This window comes from Geotrypetes seraphini, chromosome 1, assembly GCF_902459505.1.
Source record: "Geotrypetes seraphini chromosome 1, aGeoSer1.1, whole genome shotgun sequence".
Taxonomy (NCBI): Eukaryota; Metazoa; Chordata; class Amphibia; order Gymnophiona; family Dermophiidae; genus Geotrypetes; species Geotrypetes seraphini.
The window spans coordinates 326,896,015-326,922,837 of record NC_047084.1 but is presented as its reverse complement, the minus strand read 5'-3'; the positions used below and the strand labels follow the sequence as shown (position 1 = coordinate 326,922,837).

At 40.2% G+C, this 26,823-nt stretch overlaps 1 pseudogene; it reads left to right on the top strand.

Annotated features, from left to right (window-relative positions):
- Window positions 1-18,768: 18,768 nt before the first annotated feature.
- On the top strand, window positions 18,769-22,014 carry LOC117367559 (annotated as a pseudogene).
- Window positions 22,015-26,823: the final 4,809 nt, after the last annotated feature.

The window sequence follows — 26,823 nt, the reverse complement described above, 5'->3', positions numbered from 1 at the left end:
GCATGCAGTACAACCCCTGAGAAAAAGAAACAAATGCATTTCTTCCTGAACAGTGCAAAATACAGACAGCAGATGCAAATTCTCAAAATTGACACAATTTAATCACTAAATTAAAAAAAATAAAATCATTCCCCCTACCTTTGTTGTCTCCCTCCCTCCATGCTGTGCCTTACATCCTGGCCTGTCCCCGCCTGGCTGTTTTATGCCTTCCCCGATGTTATTTTCGAGCCTGATACTTCTTCCTCACTGATGCAGTGCACAAAGCGGCTCCTCGTACATCCCGCGCCTCATCTGGAAGCCTTCCCTCTGATGTTGCGACATCAGAGAAAAGGCTTCCGGTTCAGGCGTAGGAGCCGCTGCCCACGGCTTTGTGCAGTGAGGAAGAGGGAACCGGCCTGAAGGTAAGGCCACATCAATCGCACTGTGGACCGGCGATTAAAGAACACTCTTTTGGGCCTGTTGCAATTGCCGGCCCTGTGGACCAGCAGTAAATTTCTGCGAACTGGCACCAGTCCACGGCCCAGTGGTTGAAGAACACTGTTATAGACCACTCTAGGTATGTATGCATTAGTGCTAGCACAGCTTGGTCAAGTCTCCCAGAGATTAAAAAACAGAGAAAACTGAAGATAATTAAAAGCTATAATTTACTTTATGTAAGTATAGTAAAATATGCATGTCAAACGCTAATAATAGTGGTAAGTTATTATATTTCATTTCTACATTAAATCCAGTAAAACATATTCATTAAACATCACAAATTAATAGGTTATTTATCCTTTTACAGGTTTACGTGCAGTTTAAACCTCTATGAACTCGGATACGTAAAACTTATTTTATAGTTCTCTTTTAATTAGAAATTAACCATCTGATTTTCAGCCCACTTTTGTCAGCAGTTTTAAAGCCACTGACACTGTGGTCTGAATATATCCTAGATATTCAATGCAAGAGCCATGTCTGGGCATTGGCATTGAATAATTCCAGACCAGCTAATGACCTGGAAGTTATACGGGTGCGTGCTGATATTGAGCGCCAGCATCCACTTAGTTAAGTGGGCAAAGATAGGGCGGCCTTATGTAAGGCCTTATTTATCCACTTATCTATATCAGCACCAGCACTGAATATGACCATTATCTGCACAAATGTCATAGCTTCTTCCCAGCTCCATCCATAAACTGCCTGGGCAATAATTCTACAGTTTCCCAGCGGTCAGAGTCTCATTGCAATTAATAGCTGGGAATGCCCTGCTGAGTGAGGTTTAAGTGAGCAGAAGCCTTTTCTTCCTGCTTAAACCCCACTGAATATTGACACATGGTATCCATGCTCCAGGAAACCTTTAAAAAAGGTATGTGAGGACCAGCTGATAATGCCAGTACCTGCATAGCTAACTGGCCTATTTATTACAGCTTTTGAGCTGTCCTAATTTGGGTGGGTTACTTTGTGAACCCCCGGCACTGAATATTATTATCACCTGCATTACCTCTGGTTCTTCCCCAATACCGTCCCGACCTCCCATTTTTTAATGGCCAGCCAGAGCCAATATTTAGAAGCACCACCCAGTTAAATGCCGTTAAATATGGCAGTTGGTTGGCCAGGAGTAATTTAAGTGGGCTGGATCTTCTGCTGCCCATTTAAATTGCTTTCAAAATCGGATGATCTATTACTAGTCATTTAAACTAAACAGTGGTGGTAACAAATGGAAGCAGATGAGATCAAGAAGTCACCCCCCAGAAACCACAAAAATGCAACAGCAATGAGGAAGATAATGTTAAGAACCATTGTCAACAAAGAGGAATCTATAATAATAAAATGCTAGCCGCGCATGCGCACTCTCGCCGCGTGTTCCCTGAGATCTGATCTGTCGCGCTGTGCCAGCGAGAGTGCGCATGCACGCATACTACGTCACCAGGATCGACTCCACAAGCCGGGACCGCAGCCAGCCGCCGATCGCCTCCACAGCACAGAATTACTTCTCTGGCCTTCATCGCCAGTCCTAAAACAGAGACCCAAATCGTAAGAAAGAGAAACGGAGCGAGCGTGACTGGGAGGAAGAGGCTCGCAGAACGTTTCTCCGGTAGTTTTAGTGCCCTTTCTTTTGTCGCAGCCGTGGGGCTGGGGGGGGGTGGCGGTCGCCGAAGAAACGAGATGAAGCGGGCACGTTTTCCTTGACTGCGTGGCTCACGCCTCTTTCCCTCCATCGATGGCGCCGAAGCCCCAGTTCGAGGAGAGCCCCGTGCACATGGCGGTGTGCGTCCGACCCTTGCTGCTCAAGGAGGTGCTGCACAGCCACCAGTCGTGCCTGCGGGCGGACCCCCGGGGCCGGCGGGTTGAGCCTACCATCCAACCCTCCCACCGCGAGACAAACACAAACCTCCAGCCTGCAGCAGCTCCACAGCAGCCGATTGCCTCCACAAGCCCGCGAGGGGAGGAGGGAGAGGGCTGGGGCTTTTCCGCTAGCAGCATGGCCCCGATCCCCTTGCGCCCGCTCTCCGCTCCACTGCCGAGCTCTGGAGCGAAGAAGCCATGGTCCGGCCCAGCCCGCTGAGAGGGAGAGCGGGGACACACACAAGAGCTCTGCCGCCAGCTCAGCTCGGCCGCTCCGTCTCTACCGGGGCTAACAGCAGCAGCCCCCGAAGCTCCTCACCAGCCTGTCCCGCCCCCTCGAGAAGGGCTCCCGCAGTGTCCGCTCACGCTAACGACCAGCCCCAGGTCTAGGCCGAGCAGCCACCACCAGCGCCGCCGCTCGGAGGCCGCCGGGACAGAGCTGCGGGCCTGGAGCCGCTCAGCACTCCTCGGCCACCCGTGAAGCATGAGCAAAGCACGGCCCGGCCCCGCTCCCACCAGGCGGGACATGGCGCTGCCGGTTAGAGAGACAGAGAGACCACCCGCATCACTCCCAGCATTCCATGACGTGTATGTATTGCCTGGGCTCGACTGCCACATTGAGTCACGCAGCACTACAGTGTCACACACTGTTAAAGTTAAATTCTGGCCTGGGCAGCTGTAAAAGGCAGACATGTAACGAAACACTCTTACGCTTCATGGGGGATCCAATCTGGGAAGGGAGGAAGAGAATTGGCTTGGAGGTAATAATGTTGATGAGGTAAGGAAAGGGGGAGAGGAATAAGATGGGGGAAAAGGAAAAAGAAATGAAGTAGGGGAAAGGAAAGACCAGGATAAAGGGTCAGATAAGGAGAAATGAGAGATAAGGAGAAATGAGGAAGGGATGAGAAATTAGATGGTGAGGCTGAAGGAAAAGGCAGAAATGTAACTAGGAGACATGGAAAAACTAGAAGGGGGGGGGGGGAATTGAATAGGATAGTGGAAGGAAGACGGTCTGTTAAGAATATTTAAAAAATGGAGACAGGCAACAGGAAATGCATTTTTAGAAGGAGAAAAGAATGTAATCTCAGAAAGCGTGGGAGGAGAAGAAAGAATGGAAACTAAGAGTTGAGCCCGGAAACAGAGACAAGAATGAAATAAAAACATAAAAAGATCAATTAAAGGGCTGCTGCTGGATAAGGTGAGCAGTGATGGGGGTGGTGGAGGACACAGAGGAGGTAAAAGGAAGGGAGAAATGGTGGTGGTGGACAGCCAAGGAAAAAAAAGAAAGACAGAAATACAGAAAGTGGCTAAGGAGAGAGAAAAAGAAATAAAACCACACACACACACACACATATATTCTAGCACCCGTTAATGTAACGGGCTATAAGACTAGTATTGGAATATTATGTTTACTTATGGAGGCTGAATCTTGCTGAGGTCTAAAATGACGGAGTTTAACAAAGCATGGGATAGACACAAAGGATCCGTAAATAGAAAGAGGATCATATATAAACATAACTTGACAAATCAAATCAAAATCTATAGCTTTGTTTTGATGTGCAAGAGTGATGCTTAAATTGCAGCTCCAGCAGTGAGGAAGCCGATGCTCGATGGGCTTCTATGGTGTGTGTTTTGTACTTTATATGACAAGACAGATCAGGATGGGCTGGAGTTAGCTTTGATGGCACCTCCAGCAGTGAGGTAGTGTAGCCCATGCCGACGGACTTCTATGGTCTATGTCCCGTATGTGGCAAGAGGGGCTGGAGTAGGTTTTGACAGCACCTTGGTAGCTGTGAGGAAGTAGGCCCAGTTCAGAGCAGGCTTTTTTTTTACTGTTTGAGCCCTGAAAATGACAAGGATGGATCACGAATAAGTATGCATATTTAATACTACATTCATGTCATCTGAGTACAGATCTTGCATATCTTGGGGAGGGGGGGGAGGGGAGGGTGGAGAGGAAGACATCTTTTAGTGGAACTTAGCAAGTAAAATGTAATAATATACTGGATTGTTCGTTCAACATTGCCTTGATAATAAATGTGACTGTTAGGCAGACTGAATGGACCACACAGGTCTTTATCTGCCATCATCCATACCACATTCATATGTTATGAGTACAGGTACTGTAAGTCTCAGTTGCTGCAGGCAAAACCTCTTAAAATAGAACTTAGCAAGTAAAATGTTGATAGTAATACTATTTGATTGTTGATTGAGTCATGAATTGATAATGAACGTGACTGTTGGGCAGACTGGATGAACTATGCAGGTCTATCTGCCATCATCTACCATGATACTATGCTACTATGGGACCCTTTTGCTAAGCCATGCTATGCCCTATAACGGAATTTTAAAAAAATCTTACACCTATTGTTTTAAACGTTGTTAACTGCCTTGATTTGACTACAATTGTTAAGAAATGCGGTAAATCAAATAAACTAATTGTAACTGTAGCCCATTTATCTGCTATGGCATGAGCAGTAGCATCACGTCGTGAAGCGTGCTGACGCTTCAGGACTCAATGAAGAGGCCCCTTTCACTATTTCATCAGAAGCTCATATAGCTAAGGATCTATACTGCAATACAACAGATTTAAAAAAAACCAAACATAACATTGGGACTCATACATCAGCCATTCTTATTTATAATTCACCTGCTCTTTCAAATAATTCCAAGATATCATATAATTTTTTGGACAAAAATTGGCCGCAACTTTATTTAACATTATTTCCAATATTAACTTTCATCATATTCTTGTAAATGGCATAATACCTCCAAATTTTAACCGTTTTGGGATTTACCTCTAAGAGCTAATCGGTGTCGAAACTAGCTCCATTATCCCCCAAAACATTCTCTTATAACTCCCGGTGACTTACGGTGTCATCAAGCCACCTGAACTTGTGGCAGTGGTGCCCACGAGTACATCTTTGCAACTCACATATCATAGGTATTACACTTCAATCCACCTCTGATAAATGCTCTGCCCTTAGGGCCCCCCCCACCAAGCTGTGACCGAAACTCCCCAATCCCAAACTGATCCCCCCAACTCACCACTTCCCCCCTAACTGCCACCTAGGGTGAGAGAGATGGAAAAGCTCATATCCCTCCTGATTCTCCTCGCCTTTTCTCTCACTGTGCCACTTCTGTTTGCCCATTAAGTTTCTCAACTTCCTTCACATCTTCAACTCCTCCCCCCATCCCTTACTTCCAACCACCATCAGTCTTTTCCTTTTCCCCTGTTACTACCTAACCTCACCCCTCCCCATTCCTTCCCCTTCCTATCTTTTTAACCCCTTATGCCTGGCTTTGATGTTGCCCAATGTTATTAGCCACCCTGTATAGACCTTTAAACACCTGAAACTGGGCACCTCATTGAGTCCTCAAGCGTCGGCATTCTTCATGAAGTGATGATATTGCTTTATCCAGCGTTCTCATATTCTGACACAAAGAGCTCCTTTTACTAAGGTGCACTAGCGTTTTTAGCGCATGCAGGATATTACCGCGCACAACACTGCGCGCTACGTGGCTAGAACTAACGCCAGCTCAATGCTGGCGTTAAGGTCTAACGCGCACAGCAATTCCGCGCGCGCTATTCTGTACATTAATGTCCTAAAGCACCTTAGTAAAAAGAGCCCTAAATTTCAAACAAAGAGGATATCCTAAAAAGATTATTTGGAAAGCTTACAAACAAGCAAAGAATGCACATAGAGAATGGCTGTTTAATTGTCCTTCACAGCAGAAGAAGGAGTCAACAACATGCATTTTACCTTACTTTAGTTAAGCTGTTAAGATATGTAAAATTATTGAAAACATTGGCATATATTAAGTTTGCGTTCAAATCTGTTAGTTCTAGATTTGTATTCACTAGTGGGAATGATCTAGTGGAACTTTTATCATCCAATAAAATTGACATATAGTTGACAACCCTGGACATCATCGGTGTAATAATTGACTATGCTATAGTCACAGATAGAGTGATACAACCATACACACACACAAAGAATTTAAATTGTTAACTTATACAGACTGTAATTTCAGTCAAATGATATGCAGTATACAATGCCCCTGCCTTTTTTGATATATAGGACAGACCAAATGAAAAATCAAACTTTGGATACCTGAACATCATAGCCATATCTGTAATAATCACATGCAGGTGCCTTTGGTGAAGCATTGGTGTACAGCACAAAATACTATCAGTTTCAATTTGTGGTGTTTTTATGGGTCCACAGTGCACGTGGAGGGAATATATCACATATACAGCATTGTTGCAAAAGTATAAAAATAATAATAATAACTTTATTCTTCTATACCACCACAATCTTGTGACTTCTAGGCAGTTTACAATCAAGGTAGCTGAACATTCAGCGTGTTACAATATGCGGATGATCAGAGGAAATAGAGTGCAGAGATTTTAAGAAAGCGAAAATGTAAATATACAGTTTGTTGAATATAGGTTATACAGTTTGCTAAGAAATTTCTGAGAGGACCTGTTAGGAAAAGGTCACGTATTACAAAAAATACAGCGAAAAATTACAATATGATAATAATAACAGTTTAGATAAATCGCTGAACCGTGAAGTTCTATGCGGACTTATGAGGGGAGAAAGGGAATGGATAAGAGACGGGAGGACATTTATTGTGGAGAGAGAGAGGAGCGGGTCAGTTGTCTAGATATTTCAGGAGCAGGTATGTTTTTAGGCGCTTCCTGAATTCCTCATAAGTAGTGGGTGAAAGCAATTGATCTAGGTCTTTACCCCATATGGCTGCTTGGTGTGAGAGAAGGTATTCATGGTGTTTTTTCAGTTTGCAACCTCTAACTGGAGGGGAAACGAAGTTTGAATGTGTGCTTCTCTTGCGTCTGTTGGTGGAAAAGGAGAAAAGGTCTGTTATGTATTTGGGGGCTAGCCCGTATAGTACTTTGAAGCAGAGGCAGGCAAATTTAAACTTTACGCGGGCTTCTGTCGGCAGCCAGTGCAACTGCCGGTAATAAGGTGTCACGTGATCAAATTTCTTCAGCCCGAAGATAAGTCTGACTGCTGCATTTTGCATTATTTGAAGACGTCTCATATTCTTTTGGGAGACGATGTTGCAATAGTCAAGTTGACTTAGTACGAGGGATTGCACTAGGATTCTGAATGCTGACGTATCAAAATATGATTTGATGGATCTAAGTTTCCAGAGAGTGAAAAAACCCTTTCTGATTACGGAGTCCACCTGGTTTTTCATGGTTAAGCATTGATCCAGAGTTACACTCAGTATCTTCATGGTGGGCTGAATAGGGTAACTAAGTTCGTTGATGCTTAGCGGGGTTTTGTTGTCAAGCGGGTGTGGAGAGGCAACGAAAAATTTTGTTTTTTCTGGATTGAGTTTGAGCTTGAAATCTGTCATCCATTGTTCCATCTCATTTATGGCTTCTGATGCCTTGGGAATGGTTTCCGAGATAGAGTTAGCAAATGGGATGATGATCGTGAAATCATCTGCGTAACTGAATAGTTTTATTCCCAGTTGGGTTAGTTGCATGCCCAATGAGGACATGTAGACATTGAAAAGCAGTGGGGAGAGCGGGGAACCTTGTGGCACACCGGATGAGTTGCTCCAGATATTGGAGTGATCATGGTTGAAGCGTACCGGTAGGTACGGGATGTAAGGAAGCCACAAAATCAGTTCAATGCCTCATCCCTGATACCAATGGTGTCTAGGCATTGTAGTATTTTCCCATGGTCTACCAGATCAAATGCAGAGCTCATATCAAATTGCATGATCAGGGCGTTGTGGCCCTTGCTAAATAATAGGTGCAAATAGTCTAAGATAGCAGTGATTACTGTCTCCGTACTGAATAAAGGTCTAAGAATGGATTGAGTTTCATGTAGGAGAGAGAACTGATTAAGATATTCCATTGATTGGGTGTGAACCAAACCTTCCATGATTTTTACAATAAAAGGGATAGATGCTATAGGTCTGTAGTTGGTTATTAGCGTTGATGATTCTTTTCTATTTTTTGGGATGGGGTTATTATTATGTGACCGTTGTTAGTAAGGAAATTCCCGTTTTTTAATGAGCTAAGTAGTGTAGCAATGATAGTTTAAATTCTAGTGGCGCCACTTTCATAATGTCCGGGGGGCACGTGTCTAGAACGCAGTGAGACTTAGAGTATTTGTTGTATAGTTTGGTGTAATTGTTCCATTCTAAATCATGAAAGGAACTCCAAATCATGTCTGTTGGTATTTCATTGTCTTGTGAGTTAGCTATTTGGTGATCACTAGGGATGTTTGTTAAACAGTTATTTCTTAGGTTTTTAATTTTAGATTCAAAATGTAGCTCTAGGTCTTTCGCAGAGGGTAACTTCGTGTTTTGTACAGGTATAGTGTAGCGAGTGGTGTCAAATAGATTTGTGGTTAGGTTGAACAATTCTTTTGTATTGATTCCTTGTGAACCATTGCAAGATAGGTTGATTTTGGCAGAGTAGAATGTGTTACGTTTGTCTTTTATCAGTTGTTTGTAGGTTTTTATGTTGGCTCTCCATTTGTTACGGTCTGCCACTTCTCCTGTTTTTTTCCAAATTCTTTCCAGTCGTCTAGCTAGTTGTTTCATTTTTAGTAGTTCGGTGTCGAACCATTTGTTATATTTGTTTGCATTTCTTTTGCTTTTATGTATAGGGGCAATTTTATCTAAAATGGATGTGCTGGTTGTTATCCAGTGGTCCCAGAAATCAACTCCTTCCTCTATCTCCGTTTGCAGTTCGTATTGTGACCAGTATTCTTCTGGATTAATATAGCCTCTTATGTGATGTTCTTTTTTTATCATCGGACGTGTTTTAGATTTTCGGTGCGACCAGATTAACTTGAAATAGTAAGTGAAATGGTCAGACCAGATGTCTTGACGCCAGGTGCCTTCAGACAGAGAAATGACTGGGTCAAGGATTTCCTTTGTGGACATGGCAACCAAATCTAAATGATGGCCTTTTTCGTGATGGTATACACTTGGAATACAATTACCCCCAATGGGTTTGAACAAAGAAATGAACTCCAATAGAAAATAGACACGTCATCAGGAGGGAGGAGCTAAGATAGTAGATGTGGAGGGGCAGTTTTGATATGACATCTAAATCCAAGTTTAGGCTTTTTGCAGGGCCACTCCATTCTACATCTACCAAACAGATCTATAAAACATAGAGTAAAGTGGCCTTGTTAATGGAGTCAAAGCTAAATATAAAGGGATACCTAATATCACTAACTACTATAAAAAGATTATAAAATGCTTTAAATGCATCATATATCAGTAAAATTATTAATTAATACTCAGAATCTAAGATGAAGAATATAAAAATGCATCCAGCTCCAAAAACTACCAATACCACTTAAGTTATAAAAGAGGATATTTGTCCATTATTTATGCTGTTTTGAAATACCCAATTATATATCTGGCAGGCATTGTAATATAATAGTTTTATTAGTGTGTTCTATTGTTTTAATTGTTGTATTTATCTTGCTCTCTTGTTCCTGTTTGTGGATGATTACATTATGTGAGTTAAATTGTTCAGTGCCTCGAGCATTTACTGGAAAGGCAGTTTACAGATGTAAATAAATAAATAACATATTTGGCTGCTGTAGGGCTAGTGTAAGCCAAAACACACAGGGTTGATTTGAGCCCAGTGTTTTTTTATTGCATGGCAAAATATTGTGACTGATAAACTGAAGCCCATGAAAAATGAAGTCCTATTGTGCCCTTGGGAAACTTTTCATAGGCTAAAACAGACACGCTGCTTCAGTGCAAATTATTGACACAAATCAGACTGCATAAACTTTATCTAATGCTTAATCCAAATAATGAGAGGTTTGATCAGATCTCTCAATATATCAATGTAGCAATAAGAAAAATTAGAAAGGAAAACAAAGAAGGATGTCATGTAATAAAAGTATTTGCTTGCAGTGTGACAGTATTATTTGAGGTCAATTTCACTGTTTGTAGTAACATAAGAACATAAGAATAGCCTCACTGGGTCAGACCAATGGTCCATCAAGTCCAGTAGCCCGTTCCCACGGTGGCCAATCCAGGTCATCAGTACCTGGCCAAAACCCAAGGTTTAGCAATATTCCATGCTACCGATACAGGGCAAGCAGTGGCTTCCCCCATGTCTTTCTCAATAAAAGACTATGGACTTTTCCTCCAGGAACATGTCCAAACCTTTCTTAAAACCAACTATCCGCTCTTGCCACATCCTCTGGCAATGCTTTCCAGAGCTTAACTATTCTCTGAGTGAAAAAAAAGATTTCCTCCAATTGGTTTTAAAAGTATTTCCCTGTAACTTCATCGAGTGTCCCCTGGTCTCCACTCAGGATTTTGTAGACTTTAATCATGTCTCCTCTCAGCCGTCTCAGTCATATCATTGTATTTGCATATGTGAATTAAAATATGTAGACAATTAATAGTAGCTTTATGAAATTAATACAAATGCGTCATTGTATAAGTCCATAAAATGCTAATTATTAGGCTCTAGACAGCACCTGTCTTGTTCTATTTAAATGCAATCCCAAAAGTTTTATGCATTTTATTTATTAACCCCTCCCCCCTCTTTTTATAAAACCACAAAAACAGTTTTTATCACCCAGAGCATTCAGCGTGCTGGGTGGCGCTAAAAACTGTTTTTGTGGTTTTCTAAAAAAAAAAAGGGGGGGGGAGGGGTTAGTCAGTTAGTTATATAGTGATTCAAGACTTCTTATACCACCTTTAACTGAAGTGAACAGAGCAAGATGATGTACAATCTAAAGAAATGGAAAAAGAAAGAATCATTCATAACAAGACCATTTTCAAATCAAATCAATCCTAATACTCACATAAAAATGGGTATAGGAAAAAGAGAGAGGGTCTGGGATACAGGCACCGACTGAAGTTACCAAGAACCACGTTTACTTATAGTAACATAGTAAATGATGGCAGATAAAGACCCAAGTGGTCCATTCAGTCTGCCCAACCATACATGCTCCATAAATTAATTTAAATTGTCCATTTTCTTAGATATTTCTTGGCCAGAAACCTAGAGCCCTGCCCAGTAGTGTGCTTAGGTTTCATCTACTGGAGTCTCCATCAAAGCTCACTCCAGCCCATCTTAACCATCCCAGCCATCGAAACCCTCCCCAGCCCATCCTCAACTGAATGTCCATATAAGGGACACAGCCGTGCAAGTACTGGCCTTAGTTCCTTCAATGTACACCATTATTTCCTGATTAGAGATCCTCTGTGTTCATCCCACGCTTGTTTGAACTCTGTCACCGTTTTCTTCTCCACCACCTCCCTTGGGAGTGCATTCCATGCATCAACCACCCTCTCTCTGTAAAGAAGAATTTCCTAACATTACTCATGAATCTCCCATCTCTCAATCTCATATTATGCCCTCTAGTTTTACTATTTTCCTTTCTCTGGAATATATTATGTTCTGCGTTAATACCTTTGAAGTATTTGAATGTCTGAATCATATCTCCCCTGTCCCTTCTTTCCTCTAGGGTATACATATTCAGGGCTTCCAGTCTCTCATCATATGTCTTCTGGCACAAACCTCCTACCATTTTCGTTGCCTTCCTCTGGACCCCTTCAAGTCTTTTTATGTCCTTTGCCAGATACGGTCTCCAAAACTGAACACAATACTCCAAGTGGGGCATCACCATCGACTTGTAGAGGGCAAGATTCTCAAAACTGTGCCATTTGTGGTGGCTGCCTAAAACAGCGGTGCCAGTTGTGTGTCATTGTCACTATGACACTGTTTCAAGAATCATGACCATAGCAAAAATAGGCACCAGAAATGTAGGCCAGAGTTTTAAATGTCTACATTTCCATTACCTGTCTATAACATGAATCGTGACTATGGAGGCACCTGAGGGGACCTAAGGTCACTTCTGGCATTAACCATGCCTTCTGTGACCTTAGGCGTTTTTAGGCACCTCTGTAGTCAGAATAATGCTGATGTTGCTGGAGGCACCTCAATTTTTTTAAATGAGAAAATAATTGATTTTAGATGGCACGGTCAATTACTATACCAATTAAAATCAATTAAGCCAATTAAGTTAGGCAACGGTATGGCGCCTACTGTTGCCTAAATTAATGGACCATTTGTAGAATCTGAGCCTCAGAGAATACTTGTTCAAAGAGGTATGTTTTACTGCAATTTTAAAGTTCTTGAGATGTGGTTCTTTATGAATATTAAGAGGCAGGGAATTCCATAGTGATGGAGCACTAAAGAAAAAGGCAGACAGTCTTGTGTCTTGTGGAGTGTATCGGGGGAGGGGGAGAACTAATCAATGATCATTTAATGAACGGAGGATTCAAGAAGGTGTGTATGGGATGGTCAGGCAGTAAAGGTAAGCAGGTAAACCATAGGGCTCCTTTTACAAAGCTGCGATAGCGTTTTTAGCGCATGCAGAATTTTAGCACCTGCTAACCGCACGCTACACTAGCGTTAGCATCTAGCATGCGCGGCAATTTAGCGCGCGCTAAGCGTGTGCTAAAACCGCTAGCGCAGCTTTGTAAAAGGAGCCCATAGTGAAGTGGTTTAAAAGAGGATTTTAAACTGGAAGCTAGTGTTATTCCTTAAGTAGTGGTGAGACATGGGTATACCTGTTTACTTGACATAGATAAATTGAGTAATTTTGAAGAGTTTGATGTTTGTGGAAAAGTGCTTGGGTGATTCCAATTTACCATGAAGGATTGAAAGTCCTCATCTTTCTAGATCTCAACAAAACGAAAGCAATTTTTTGCTATGAAGAACCAACTAAAATCACTCAGTGCACAATATGATTTAATTTACCCAGCGAGAATGAAGGTTACTGTCCACAACACCACTTATTCTTTTGAGGATCCGGATACCTTAAAACATTTTCTGGACACTTTCTGAACTCATTAAAAAAAAAAAAACATCCTTAATTGTAGGCGGTGGTAGGCGTCCTACTGCGGTGGTAGGCGTCTTACCAGCCAATCAGGATGCACGAGGCAGGCCCGCCTACACTATAGACATCTGTCGTGGATGAGGGAGACACATAGGCATGCTTAAGCTCACCCAAGGCTGGGGGTGGGCGTAGTTTTGCCTGGAAGTAGCCTTAGGCGAGCTTAAGTGTCCCTAGGCATCTCTCTAGGGCTGCAATAGGTGCCTGAAATGTAGGCCATTGAAATGCTGGCCTACATTTCAATTAGATGCGACCACTAAGCTGATCATGGCAAGGAGGGATGCCCATTCCCTCCTGCCGGCACCCCCCCCCCCGAGCCCATGACCCCCCCAAAACCCCTTCCATCCCACCCCCCAAAGCCCACCCGGACCACACATTTTCCTCATGAGGCTGTTTAATCCTTCTCTTTGTTTTGTTGCATGTAACTTAGGCTTGTCATTCAAAATAGCACTTAGGTGCCCTGCTGATATTTTTGCAGGTAAGTGTACACTTACATGTGTAAGTCCTAGTATTCTAGACATTTGCATACACAACGGGCATGTAAATGCAGATGCATAGATCATAGAATTGCCTTTCACCTGAATAAAGGAAACAGCAGAAGAGAAAGAAGGTGTAATCTGAATGGAACCTCATTTACAATCCTAACCAACTAAACACAGCTTTTGTCTGACACATGTGTACAAAAAGTTAGGCATCCCTGGCCGAATTGTATGTATGTTTGGATAGAGTTCATGCTTTTTCAATAGTTTTGAGTTGCATTCAGGTATGGTAGGCATCTTCCTAACTTTGGAGTATTTATAATCAAGTTTGTACTTGAGGCAAAGGGAGTTGAATAGCTTTACCCAAGATCACAAGGAGCTCAGTGGGACTTCACTGTTGTCTTCCTGGTTCTCAGTTTGCTGCTTTAACCATTAGGTACTTAGTTGGTTAGTTAGTTTTATATCCCTTCCTCCCCAGGAGCCCAGAACGGTTTACAGTAGATTACATACAACAGGCAAACACTAGACAGCGAGTCAGTAGGTGGCTGATGCCCTAAGAGTAACCAATGGCCTTGCCAACCAGGTCATGACTTGGCCCAGAAGATCATAGGTAGTTTATATAGTTTGTATTCCAGGTGGCTTCAAGTATCGCTAGTTCGTCATGCCTGGGCAGCTAGGGTCTTAAGTTTGGTGCATGCTAGGATAAGAATAGGATTGTCATTAGGCTACTCCTGTTCCTCCCTAAATGAACAGAAGCTGATACAACCTCTACAAAGCTGAACATGATATCATAATGTAAATGTTAATGCATAATTATTATTTGCTAATTTCAACAAACTGATAATAATAAAGAAGTAAATATGAGGTTTGACAACTAAGTTCATGAACTTGCCACCGTGCGCTTACTTTGGCAGCACTGTACAAACGGCATGGTAAGTTTTCATAACCTTGGTATATCAGTGTTTCACAACTGTGTTCATGTCGATATGTGGCGGTGTCTTGATGAGTGGTGTTCATTACTGTTGTTGCATATTTTTGTGTGTCTTCGCAAGAATGTCAGAGCTTGAATTATAGCAATGAACAAACATTACATTTCTTGTTAAACTTGGCAAGAGTGGAAGTGAAACCAGGGATATGTTAGTCCAAATTTATGGGGATAATGCCATGAAGAAAATAGTAGTGTACAAATGGATTAAAAGTTTTTCTGAGGGGAGAGAAAGCCTCACTGATGAAGAGAGGTCAGGATAGCCAGTAATGAGCAAAAGTTTGTCGAATTGGTGTCAAAATCGTTGGCTAACTGTGAGAAGCATAGCAGATCAAGTAAACATCGATAAACAGTTAGGAAAATTTTAACTGAAAATCTTGGCATGAGAAAGGTGTGTGCAAAATTGATCTTTCATGGCTCTTACATCACAGCAATGTGAGGGAGTTTTTAGACAGTAAACAAATAACTGTATTGAAACACCCTCCCTACTCACCTGATTTGCCTCCAATGACTTTTTTCTTTACCCAAAGATAAAAGAAATATTGAAAGGGTAATACAATGATAGCTCTGATGACCATTCCAGAAAAAGAGTTCTAAAATTGCTTTGAAGGGTGGATTAGGTGCTGGCATCAATGCATAGATTCTGAAAGGGAGTACTTCAAAAAAATGAGTTCATGAACTTAATTGTCAGAACTCATATCATAGGTACAAAGGTCTGTGTCCTATCATTAGGCCTTCAGTCAGTCATGAAAGCCAATTCCACAGCTGAAGAAATATTCTGACCCTTCTAGCCTGTCAACTTGTGGCAGTTTTTCTGTTTGCTTTTCAACAACCCTGGACCTTTCTCAGCAGCAGTCTGAGCATTTGAAAATGTAAATAATTCACTCTGTAATGGGAGACAATAAAGATATTTGTACTTCCCGCTAGCAATTTCAACTGCCATGAACGTTGTTTTAAAATAAAAAGTTCATAAATGCTTAAAATCAAGGTAAGATCTAAAAAAACAAAACACCCCCCCCCCCAAAAAAAAAAAAAAAGATATCTGACAGACCTAACAAACAAAACCCTCAGATCTTTATACTGTAAATAAACTAATGGAAGTTTGGGAGCCACTGGAGTAGTTGTGCCTAGTACAACATTGAACATAAGAATTGCCATACAGGGTCCATCAAGCCCAGTATCTTGTTTCTAATAGAGGCCAACCTAGTAGTACAATTTCATCATAATGCCACTGTCTAAAGTATGCAAAAGGTGAAACAAAAATTGAACTGTTTACCACAAGCACGCAAGATACATTTGGGGGAAAAAAAAGGATGGAACATCTTAAATATATTGTGCTTTGGGGTTCTGTGATAGCTACTGGCACAGAAAATATTGTGTAGGTAGAAGGATGAATCTATTCAACTGTATTTAAATGCAGTATATCCGAGAGACTAATGCCCTACCAATGAAGATATGGAAGTTGAAAACAAGTTGAATATTTCAGCAAGACAATGGTCTGAAGTGCTTACAAGAATGGAAGGTGAAGTATCAAGAATGAAATATTATTGAAAATCTGTGGAGAAATCTCAAACATTCTGTATATGCTAAGATATCTAAAAATATGTTTGCACTAGAAGAGTTTGGGAAAACAGAGAAGCAAGAATAGAAAGATTCTTAGCAGGCTACATTTTTTAAAGTTTCAATCTATTAGCATTAGCACGGAAAAGTCATTTTGCATACAAAAATGCAGAACAAAGACATGTTTAAATTTATATCATGTAGAGGCTGCATCATCTGTTTACTTAGGAATACATTCCCAAACATACAATTTGATTAAGGGCTCCTTTTATGAATGTGCGCTAGTGTTTTTAACACTTGCACAAGATGAGCGCTCACTAGCCAAAAAACTACCGCCTGCTTAAAAGAATCCGGTAGCAGCTAGCGTGCGCTATTCCGCGCGTTAAGGCCCTAACGCACCTTTGTAAAAGGAGCCCTAAGGTGCGCTAGCGTTTTTAACGCATGCTGAAGATTAGCATGCGCAAACCCCATGCTAAATGAAAAATACTAACGCAAGCTCTATGGAGGCATTAGTGTTTAGTGCGAGCGGCATTGTAGCGCGCATTAAAACCGCTAAAGCACCTTAGTAAAAGGAGCTCTAAATCTTATACACATCTTTAAGTGGAAAGTTTTTCTAGTCTAATCACTCCTATAGGATGATTAAATCAAGTATATTTCATATTGATTTAAAATAGACTTTCAGTTTATAAAGAAAAGAAAGAAAAATTGAGCATTGACTAAAAGCCCTCATTTTGCTATCTTAGCAGGCTGCACATGAGTGACCCAGTTATGATTCAGCTTGGCTGACAGTTCAAATTAAGCTGGCCTGGCTCTGAATTTTGTTCAATTTTTAAGTAGATTGTAACTTATTATAATTATGAATTTTTAATGCCTGTTTTGACTTTCTAGGCTCATGTCAGCTTATGTTTCCTGACGAGCTCTATCATTTTTTTTTAATGCTAACTTATTCAGGATTTAAAGTTTTCAGATTGTGATGCAAGTCATCTAAAACCTTTTCATTCTTTGAAATGAGCATGGAAAAGAAGATTCTCTTCTCTCAAACTTTATGTAGATACTCAGATATAAGCTTCTTTCTCTTATAAGCTGCATCCCTAACTCTCTCCCTAACCCTCCTGTGGCATACATTTATTTATTTTTAAATACCCCCCCCCCCACTTTTCCTAGATAAGATACAGTAAAAACACACATACATTTAAAAGCAACAACAACAAAAAGCCACACAAAGAACAATGAGACAACCCAAGTATTGACTTGATCAATAAATTATTCAGTATCAATATCAAATGTTTGATAACAATATGTAACAAAATTGTATTTTTTGTTCTTGGGTATTAACGTGTTCTTTCTTAATTGCCAGTGGTTCTTAAACCTTTCCTAGGGGACCTCCAGCCAGTCGGGTTTTTAAGATATCCCTAATGAATATGCATGAGAAAAATTTGCATGTCTAATACCTACTTTATAGGCAAATCTTGCTCATGCATATTCATTAGGGATATCTTGAAACCCAACTGACTGGGGGGTCCTCCCAGTACAGGTTTAATAACCATTGGCTTATGCCACAAAGGTATAGAAAATGGCTATCATTCCCCTCAAACTTTGCTCTTGTGACCAAGACATTAATATTTTGAAATTTACCATTTTTTTTGTAAAACATTCCAGATGATTCCACGCTAAGTAAACTTAGGGGCACTTTTACTAAAGCACAAATATCTGGCAGATGCATTTTGCTGTGTATGCAGTAAATTTTTCAAGACAAGAAGGAAAAAGTACTCCACATAAGCATCTGCTAAGATGTGTGATGTTTACAAGGCATAGTTTGGCATGCTTGTTGGGGATCAAGACAAAATTATGCACCTCACTTCACATGTGGGCTGCCAAAAAAAACTATGGAAGGTAAGATAATTCTTTAATTTAAATTTAAAATTATACTTCATTTTAAAAACATTAAAGAAATACTTCCAATAAGCAAGATGAAGAAGGAAAATAAGGAATAATTTCCACTCTATATAATAATGATGCATATGGCCCACATTATTGGAGAATCTGAGATGGAATTTTCAGTTATAAAATTTATTAGAATGTTTAATTTTTAAAAAATATTTAAATTTTAAAATTGTCAATGTTATTTGGAAACATATATGAAATATGTTGTTAGAATCTCATGCACATTAATCACAGGTAGAATAAATTTATATTTCATTACTACAATTATATTTTATTCTTCTACAGGATCGTACAGAGGGGAAAAGAGAACCATGAAGTTTACTATCCCAAGAATTTGGTGGGAACCCAATGTCTACTCAAGCAACTGCTACTTCTCCATGGTGGACTCTTCCAAATATTGAACCGGCAAACATGGAGATTTTGGAACTTGGCTGCAACAGGAATGGCTGTGTAGCTGTTGAGCTCCTCCTTTGGGCACACAAACTGAATATTTATTACACTCTGATTCCCTTCAGACTGACTTTTTTTTTTTTTTAAATCTCTGATGGCCTCAGGAAAACAACAAAGCTTGGAATCTGCATTTGCTTCTCGGGGGAAAAGCAAAAGATTGAAACCCACTCCTCTGACTCCTTCAAAAGTACTTTTACCAGGTGATTCTATGGAAGTACTTGAACAACTGGTAGAAGGAATGAAAAATGTGCAAACGATGTTGCAGGATAACTCTCAAAAGTTACAGGATAACCCTCTAAAGTTAACCTCACTTCAGGAAGAACTGACAAATTTAACTCATCAAATATCCAATTCCAGATGGGATAGTTGCGAGCAGCAAATTTCAGCCTGTGAGACACAGCTGGTCCAGTCTCAGCTGGATCATAAATCTATCATTACCTTAAAAACAAAACTGGAAGATTTGGAAAATCGGAAAAGAAAAAATAATATCAGAATTCTGAGACTTTCTGAAAATATTGATGGGCAAGATATGGTAGGTTTCCTGAAGGACTTTATTCCAAAAGTGCTGTCTGTGAAGTTTTCTCCATCTCTATAATTTAAGAGGGTTCATAGAATCCCTTCCAAGAAAAATAACACTGCTACTGGCCTCAGACCCATAATTTTTAAGTTACTGAGATTCACACAAATGATGAAAATTTTAAAAGTAGACAAGGAGAAAAAGAGCATAAAGTGGTAGGATTCTAAACTTTTTTTTCCTGATTATGCCAAGGCCACAGCTGACAAAATAAAACAATTTTTGGCACGTCACTCCCAGCTGAAACAAATGGGGGCATTGTATGGATTATTTTTCCCTGCAAAGATGAAGGTCACTCACTGCAACAGAACAATATACTATGAGGATCTATTAAAGTTACAAGAATACATTAGTCAACATGAATATGGAATGTCCTAAGAATAAGAATAGAGAAGAAAAGACCGGGACTTAAATTGTAGAAGGGTTAGAAATGCGGAAGAGTGTGAGGACCTACAAAGGGACCTAAACAAACTGGAGGAGTGGGCGAATAAGTGGCAGATGGACTTCAATGTAGGGAAATGCAAGGTCATGCACATAGGGAGAAAGAACCCGATGTTCAGCTACCAAATGGGGGGATTAGCATTAGAGGGAAGTAACCTTGAAATAAATTTGGGTATACTGGTGGACACAACAATGAAGTCAACAGCACAATGCGCAGCAGCCGCGAAGAAGGCAAACAGAATGTTGGGTATTATTAAGAAGGGTATTACGACCAGAATGAGAGAAGCCATCCTGCCGTTGTATCGGGCAATGGTGCACCCGCACCTGGAGTACTGTGTTCAGTATTGGTCACCGTACCTTAAGAAGGATATAACAATACTTGAGAGGGTCCAGAGGAGAGCGACACGAATGATTAAGGGCATGGAAAACCTTTCATACACTGAAAGATTGGAGAGACTGGGGCTCTTCTCCCTGGAAAAGCGGAGACTCAGAGGAGACATGATAGAGACCTACAAGATCATGAAGGGCATAGAGAGAGTAGAGAGGGACAGATTCTTCAAACTTTCAAAACATAAAAGAACAAGAGGACATTCGGAAAAGTTGGAAGGAAACAGATTCAGAATGAATACTAGGAAGTTTTTCTTTACCCAGCGTGTGGTGGACACCTGGAATGCGCTTCCAGAGGACGTAATAGGACAGAGTACGGTACTGGAGTTCAAGAAAAGATTGGACAATTTCCTGCTGGAAAAAGGGATAGAGGGGTATAGATAGAGGGCTACTGCACAGGTCCTGTACCTGTTGGGCTGCCGCGTGAGCGGACTGCTGGGCACGATGGACCTCAGGTCTGACCCAGTGGAGGCATTGCTTATGTTCTTATGTTTATGTAATAATTACTTATTTTCCTTCTTTTTTGACTTTAAGTTGGCAATATTTGTATTATATAAAGTTGTTTTTTTGGTTTGGGGTTTTTTTTTTGCTATTTTGGTCTTAAATGGCTTAGTCAGTTGCAATTTGAATTAAATTCTTTTACTCTCTGAACACTCTAAAGAACTGAACTGAACACTCTAAAGAACACTGAACACTCTAAAGAATGACTGATTATCAGAAAGAGGCTTGGAATGCTGGGAGGTTAAACCACTTACCTCTGCTATTCCTCAAACTGTTTTTGTCCTGCTGCTGGATTGGTTGGTGTTCTGCTCTCCTCTGCAGGAGATTTTCATGGATTTGGATGATCCTGGCTCACAGATATTTTGCCTCCTTGGTGTTTTTTCTTTTAGGGCTGAATTCTGAACATTGCGCATATGCGGCAGTTGGGAGGATGTAGATGAATGTTTGATGCTGAGTGGTGGGACCTCCAGATTGGCTTGTGTAGTCCGAGACCTGCTGACGTTGAGAGGGATGGTTCTTCCGGCACGCATTTTTTAGCACTCAATGCCCCGGAAATGATTGGCTGCCCTTATCGATGTCACGTCGGCGGTGTCCAGTGGAAAAGAGGCATTATTAAAACAAATCTGGATAGGATACTTGTCACGCAGATGGATAGTGGAGTATAGTGAGTGCGTCGCTTGCGTGTTCTTTTGGCGTCTCCGTTTGTTGCGGCATCCATTTGTTGAGCGGAGCCAGGCACCATTGAGCTCAGAGTCGGGAACTGCTACTGTCTGGGTCAGAAGATAGGCAACAGCTCCTTCAGTGGCATCTATCTGGTAACTTACATTGCTGCAGGAGTGGGAATTTGTCATCAAATTAGAATATGTAAAAACAAAACATCCCCAGCTTCATATATAAATGTAAAATCTACAAAATGATGCAAGGAGGAGATTAGTTGAATTGAATACTTTCATTTAAAGAATTTAATCCACCATGATGTGAAACCAGATAACTTTTTGATGGGGCTGGGAAAGAAGAGGAACCTGGTCTACATCATAGATTTTGGACTGGCAAAGAAATATCGAGATGCTCAAACTCACCAACATATTCCCTATCGTGAAAATAAGAACCTGACAGGAACTTCCCATTATGCATCTATCAATGCTCATAATGGAATTGAGCAATCTTGCAGGGATAACTTGGAGTTCTTGGGTTAAGTGTTGATGTACTTCAATCTGGGTTCCCTTCAATGGCAAGGACTAAAGGCAGCGACAAGGAGGCAGAAATATGAGTGTATCAATTAAGAGAAGGGGAAAGAAAGAGAGATAAAAAGAAAAAAAGATGTCAATGCCCATTAAGGTTCTGTGCAAAGGATACCCCTTGGAGTTTGCTACATATCTGAATTTCTGTTGTTCTTTACGTTTTGATGACAAACCAGACTCACTGCTATTCACTTGAGAAGAACTAATAGTGTGCTGCAACTGCATATTCTGATGTCTGCCCCTATATCTGACTTGGTTATGTTAAATGATTATTATAGCAAAAGCAGCTTGGGAAAGTATGAATGGATGAAATGGGTGGTAGTGGTAATTGGAAGGTTGGAAAGTTGAGTAGATAATAGATGTAAGGTCAATAGGGGCGGGTATGAATGAGGATTTATTGATTGAATGAGTGAGAGTGTTGATTATTCTCTGATTTTAATATTTTTAGTTTACTGTACTTATATAAATATGACCGATTTCAATTAATTAATATTAGTTATATTTGTACTGTCAATTTATACATTTAAGGACAAAGGGGAGAAAAAGGAAAGGGAAATGGAGAAAAGAGTGAAAGGGAAGGAAAAGAAGGGGAAGGGGAAAGAGGAAAAAGGGGAAAAAAGTAAATTTTAGTAAATCTAATTCTAATATATTTACATAAAACTGACATAATTTAATTATGTATTCAAAATTTTTTTTCATGAAAGTATAGACCTGTCAGTTCCTTAATTTATAATGAGGTTCTACTTTTATTTATTCAATAAGTTTGCCTTATTAATTGAGGATGATATGGGGTTGCTTAGGAATATCCTTTATCATAGGGGAATTTTGAGCCTGTATACATTTAGCTACTTAAGAAGTTAATTTACATGTAATATACATTGAATATGATACTTACTTTAAGATTACAATGAAGTATTGTTTACCAAATCATTTTATTTACATTATATACTGTTCAGTTGAATTTTTTTAGGCTTAATAACATTTTTAGTTTAATTGTGATAGATAATTATAATTGAATTAATTTTATGTGTCAATTGGGGGATTATTTGAGGTGATTTTAGTGTTCCTAGGGGTAGATGGTAGTTGCTAGTCGTTATGGGTGCAGCCAAGTTTATGCGATACTTATTGGGTTGAGGTTGGGGAGGGAGGAGGGGGGATTTTGTTTGGGTTCGTGGATGTGGTGGAAAATATTGGCATTTTCTATGTTCAAAGGGAAATTAAAAGTTTATTTGGTAGTAGGTCTTCATCACTTAAAATGGTTTTAAAAATATTTTCACTGAATGTCAACGGGCACAATCATCCAATTAAGAGGAAAAAAAACACTCAATTTTTTAAAACAGCAGGAGACGGATATATATTTTATCCAGGAAACTAATTTATCTGCTAGTGAATTGGCCAAGTTAGAAGGGGGGTGGGTCAAGCATAGTTTTTCTGCTCCTGCAGTGGGAAAGAAGGCTAGGGTGGCTATCCTAGTGAATAAAAAATGCTCAGCTGCATTTAATGTAGTTTCAGCAGATCCTATGGGAAGATGGATTCAGGTACACATGAGATCGGGAAAAGATATTCTGAAGCTTTTTAATATTTATGCCCCTAATTCAAATCAGGCTGAATTTTTCAAAACTCTTCAATAGTTGATTCTCCCACTGGCTTCTTCTAATCTATTAGTAGCTGGGGACTTTATTGCTGTTATGGATCCATTGCTGGACAAACAACCCAGTATGCTAATAAAATCTATGGGTTTAGATAATTTAATACAGTCCCGTGGTTTGAAAGATATTTGGCAAATTCTTCATTTTAATGCTCGGGAATTTTCTTTCTGCTCCCATGTACATAAATCATTTTCAAGAATAGATTACATTTTCATTTCAGACCCATTAATTCAACCGGTTACAAAAGCCAGCATAGACCCAATTATTTTATCAGATCATGCTGGAGTTTGGATTGAATAGAATAAGAACGAGAGGGCACTCTCTAAAGTTGAAAGGGGATAGATTCCGTACAAACGTAAGGAAGTTCTTCTTTACCCAGAGAGTGGTAGAAAACTGGAACGCTCTTCTGGAGTCTTTCATAGGGGAAAACACCCTCTAGGGATTCAAGACAAAGTTATACAAGTTCCTGCTGAAAAAGAATGTGTGCTGGTAGGGCTAGACTCAGTTAGGGCGCTGATCTTTGACCAGAGGGCCACCGTGTGAGCGGATTGCTGGGCATGATGGACCGCTGGTCTGACCCAGTAGCAGCAATTCTTATGTTCTTATAAATTTCCTGAACAAGATTGTTATAGACCTGTTTGGAGATTTAATAATACATTGCTTGCAGATTCAAACTTTCTTGAGGAATTTCAGTTAAAAATGAATGAATATTTTCAACTTAATACTTCAGAAGAAATCTCTTTAGAAACATTGTGGGATGCTTTCAAAGCTACTATGAGAGGGCAAATCATTTTGTATTCGGCACAAATTAGGAAACAGCTTAAAATGGAATTTTCTACTTTGGAACAAAATATTAAGGATTTGGAGTCACAATTGGCTTCAAAATGGGAACTAATTACAAGCCCTCTTAAAAGATAATTGGCTAGGAAAGATTTGTTTTCTCAACAGGCTCTGTATTATGGAAACTCGAATAAAGCGGGAAGATCATTGGCTAATTACCTCAAAGCTACAAAAAAGAAAAGTTAAGATTGTGGCTATTAAAGATGAGAAGGGTGAAACTTATTCCCAAATTGGAAATATTTTAAAACAATTTTTGAAATATTATAAAGCTTTATAATCTTCTGAGCTTTATTCAAAAAAGAACTTGAGGGTTTAGAGTTTTTAAAGTTAATTAAGGGGCCAAAAATCCCCAAGCATATAAAGGGAGATTTTGAGTGCCTATATCATTGAAAGAACTTCAGACAGCACTGAAGTCCCTTAGAGCTGGATCAGCTCCAGGTGGTGATAGATTTACTGTGGAGTTTTACAAATCATTTCAAATTATATTATTACCTCATCTTTTTAATTTATATCAGGCTCAACTAACTACAGGTATTATGGCAGAATTTTTAACTATTGTTTTACCAAAGCCAAATAAAGATCCCATGTTGGTTTCAAATTACAGGCCTATTTCTTTGATTAATGTAGATGGAAAACTTCTGGCTAAGTTATTAGCTTTACGCTTGGCCAAGGCTCTCCCTTTTATTATTTGTATGCACCAAATGGGTTTCGTTGCTCAAAGACATTCATCAAACACCACCAGACTAGCTTTTCATATGTTAAATTTAACAAAAGCTATGGAAGATCCGGCCTTCTCAGTATCTTTGGATGCAGAGAATGCCTTTGATCGTGCGGAATGGACCTTTATGTATCAAGCAATGGATTGGTTTGGTATTGGTTTAGGATTTATACAAATGATTCAAACCTTGTATAGTTCCCCTTCTGCCAGATTATATATTAATAATACTTTTTCAGAATGTTTTTGACTGGAAAGGGGAGTTAGACAAGGATGTCTCCTTTGCTTTTTGATATTGTTTTGGAGCCCTTGTTATTGGCTATTCAACAGGCAAGGAAGATTCAGGGTATTCCTTATTCAGGTCGGGAATATAAGGTCTCTGCTTAAGCAGATGACATTTTGCTTTATTTGAGGAATCCTGGATCTACCATCCCGCATTTACTGGATTTGATTGACCGATTTGGCAAATTTTCTGGATGTAAAATAAATTGGAGTACATCAGAGATTCTTCTGCTAAATATACACTGTCCAAAAGGATTATTTGACTCATTCCCTTTTCTTTGGAAAGAAGATGGTATAAAATATTTAGGCATTTGGATTCAAAAAACATTGGAAGACACGATGAAAGTAAATGAAAAATCTTTATTACTAAAGGTCTCAGAAATGTGTGAGCAATGGAACTTCTTACATCTGTGTTGGTGGGGGAGAGTTCAAATGGTTAAAATTATGATTTTGCCTGTGGTTTGCTACCAAATGGGTATGTTGCCAGTTTATTTTCAGAGGTCCTGATAACCCGGCGTTGCCCGGATATTTATTTATCCCAAAATATCCAACCCCCTACATGTCCCACCCCCCTAAGTCCCACATGTCCCACCCCCCAAGTTACCCCCCCCACATGTCCCAACCCCCTACCCTACACATGTCCCAAAGGAATGTCCCTCTCTATGGGGCTGAACTTAGACTTAAACGGCATCGGGAGTGTCGGTATTCATCTCTGCGAGCCCGAAAACTATGGGTTGGACATTAATATCTGTCGCTTTTGATAATTTTAACATATCACCCTCTTCCCACCCCCACAGTATTTTACCCCGTCCCACCTGCACAATATTTTTCCCCAGATAGTAAGTCATATGTGTACCAAGTTTGGTTGAAATCTCTCCATGCGTTTCAGAGTTATGGTGAGTATTCATCTGTGAGCCCGAAAACACTATGGGGTAGATACTAAAATCTGTCATTTTCAATCATTTTTACATATCCCCCCCTTCCCACCCCCACAGTGTTTGTCCTCAGACAGTAAGTAATGTGTATGTCAAGTTTGGTTGAAATCTGTCCATGCATTGAAGAGTTATGCTGGAACATACATACATACATACACACACACACACACATATATTCAAATTATAATGTGAAATATTTTAAAAAATGAATACAATACAACTAACGCAAAACTTGATTATAAACAACATTTTTAGTTTCACCTCCAGGAGCAAGAACATATAAAATCTTGGGTGAACCCACCCTTGAGCAAGCAACATAGAGTTGTGGGCCGCGAGACCCCCAGAACATATCACCCCAGGTAGTGAGGGATCTGCATACCAAGTTTTGTTCAAATCGGTCAAGCCGTTGTTGAATTACTGTGAGAATGGCAGCTTTTTACATTTTTTCCATTGATATGAATGGGTGAAATCTGATTTTCTGTTTGTAGCTCCGCCCACGTGTGCAGGTGGGCCGCGAGACCCCCAGAACATATCACCCCAGGTAGTGAGAGATCTGCATACCAAGTTTCGTTCAAATCGGTCAA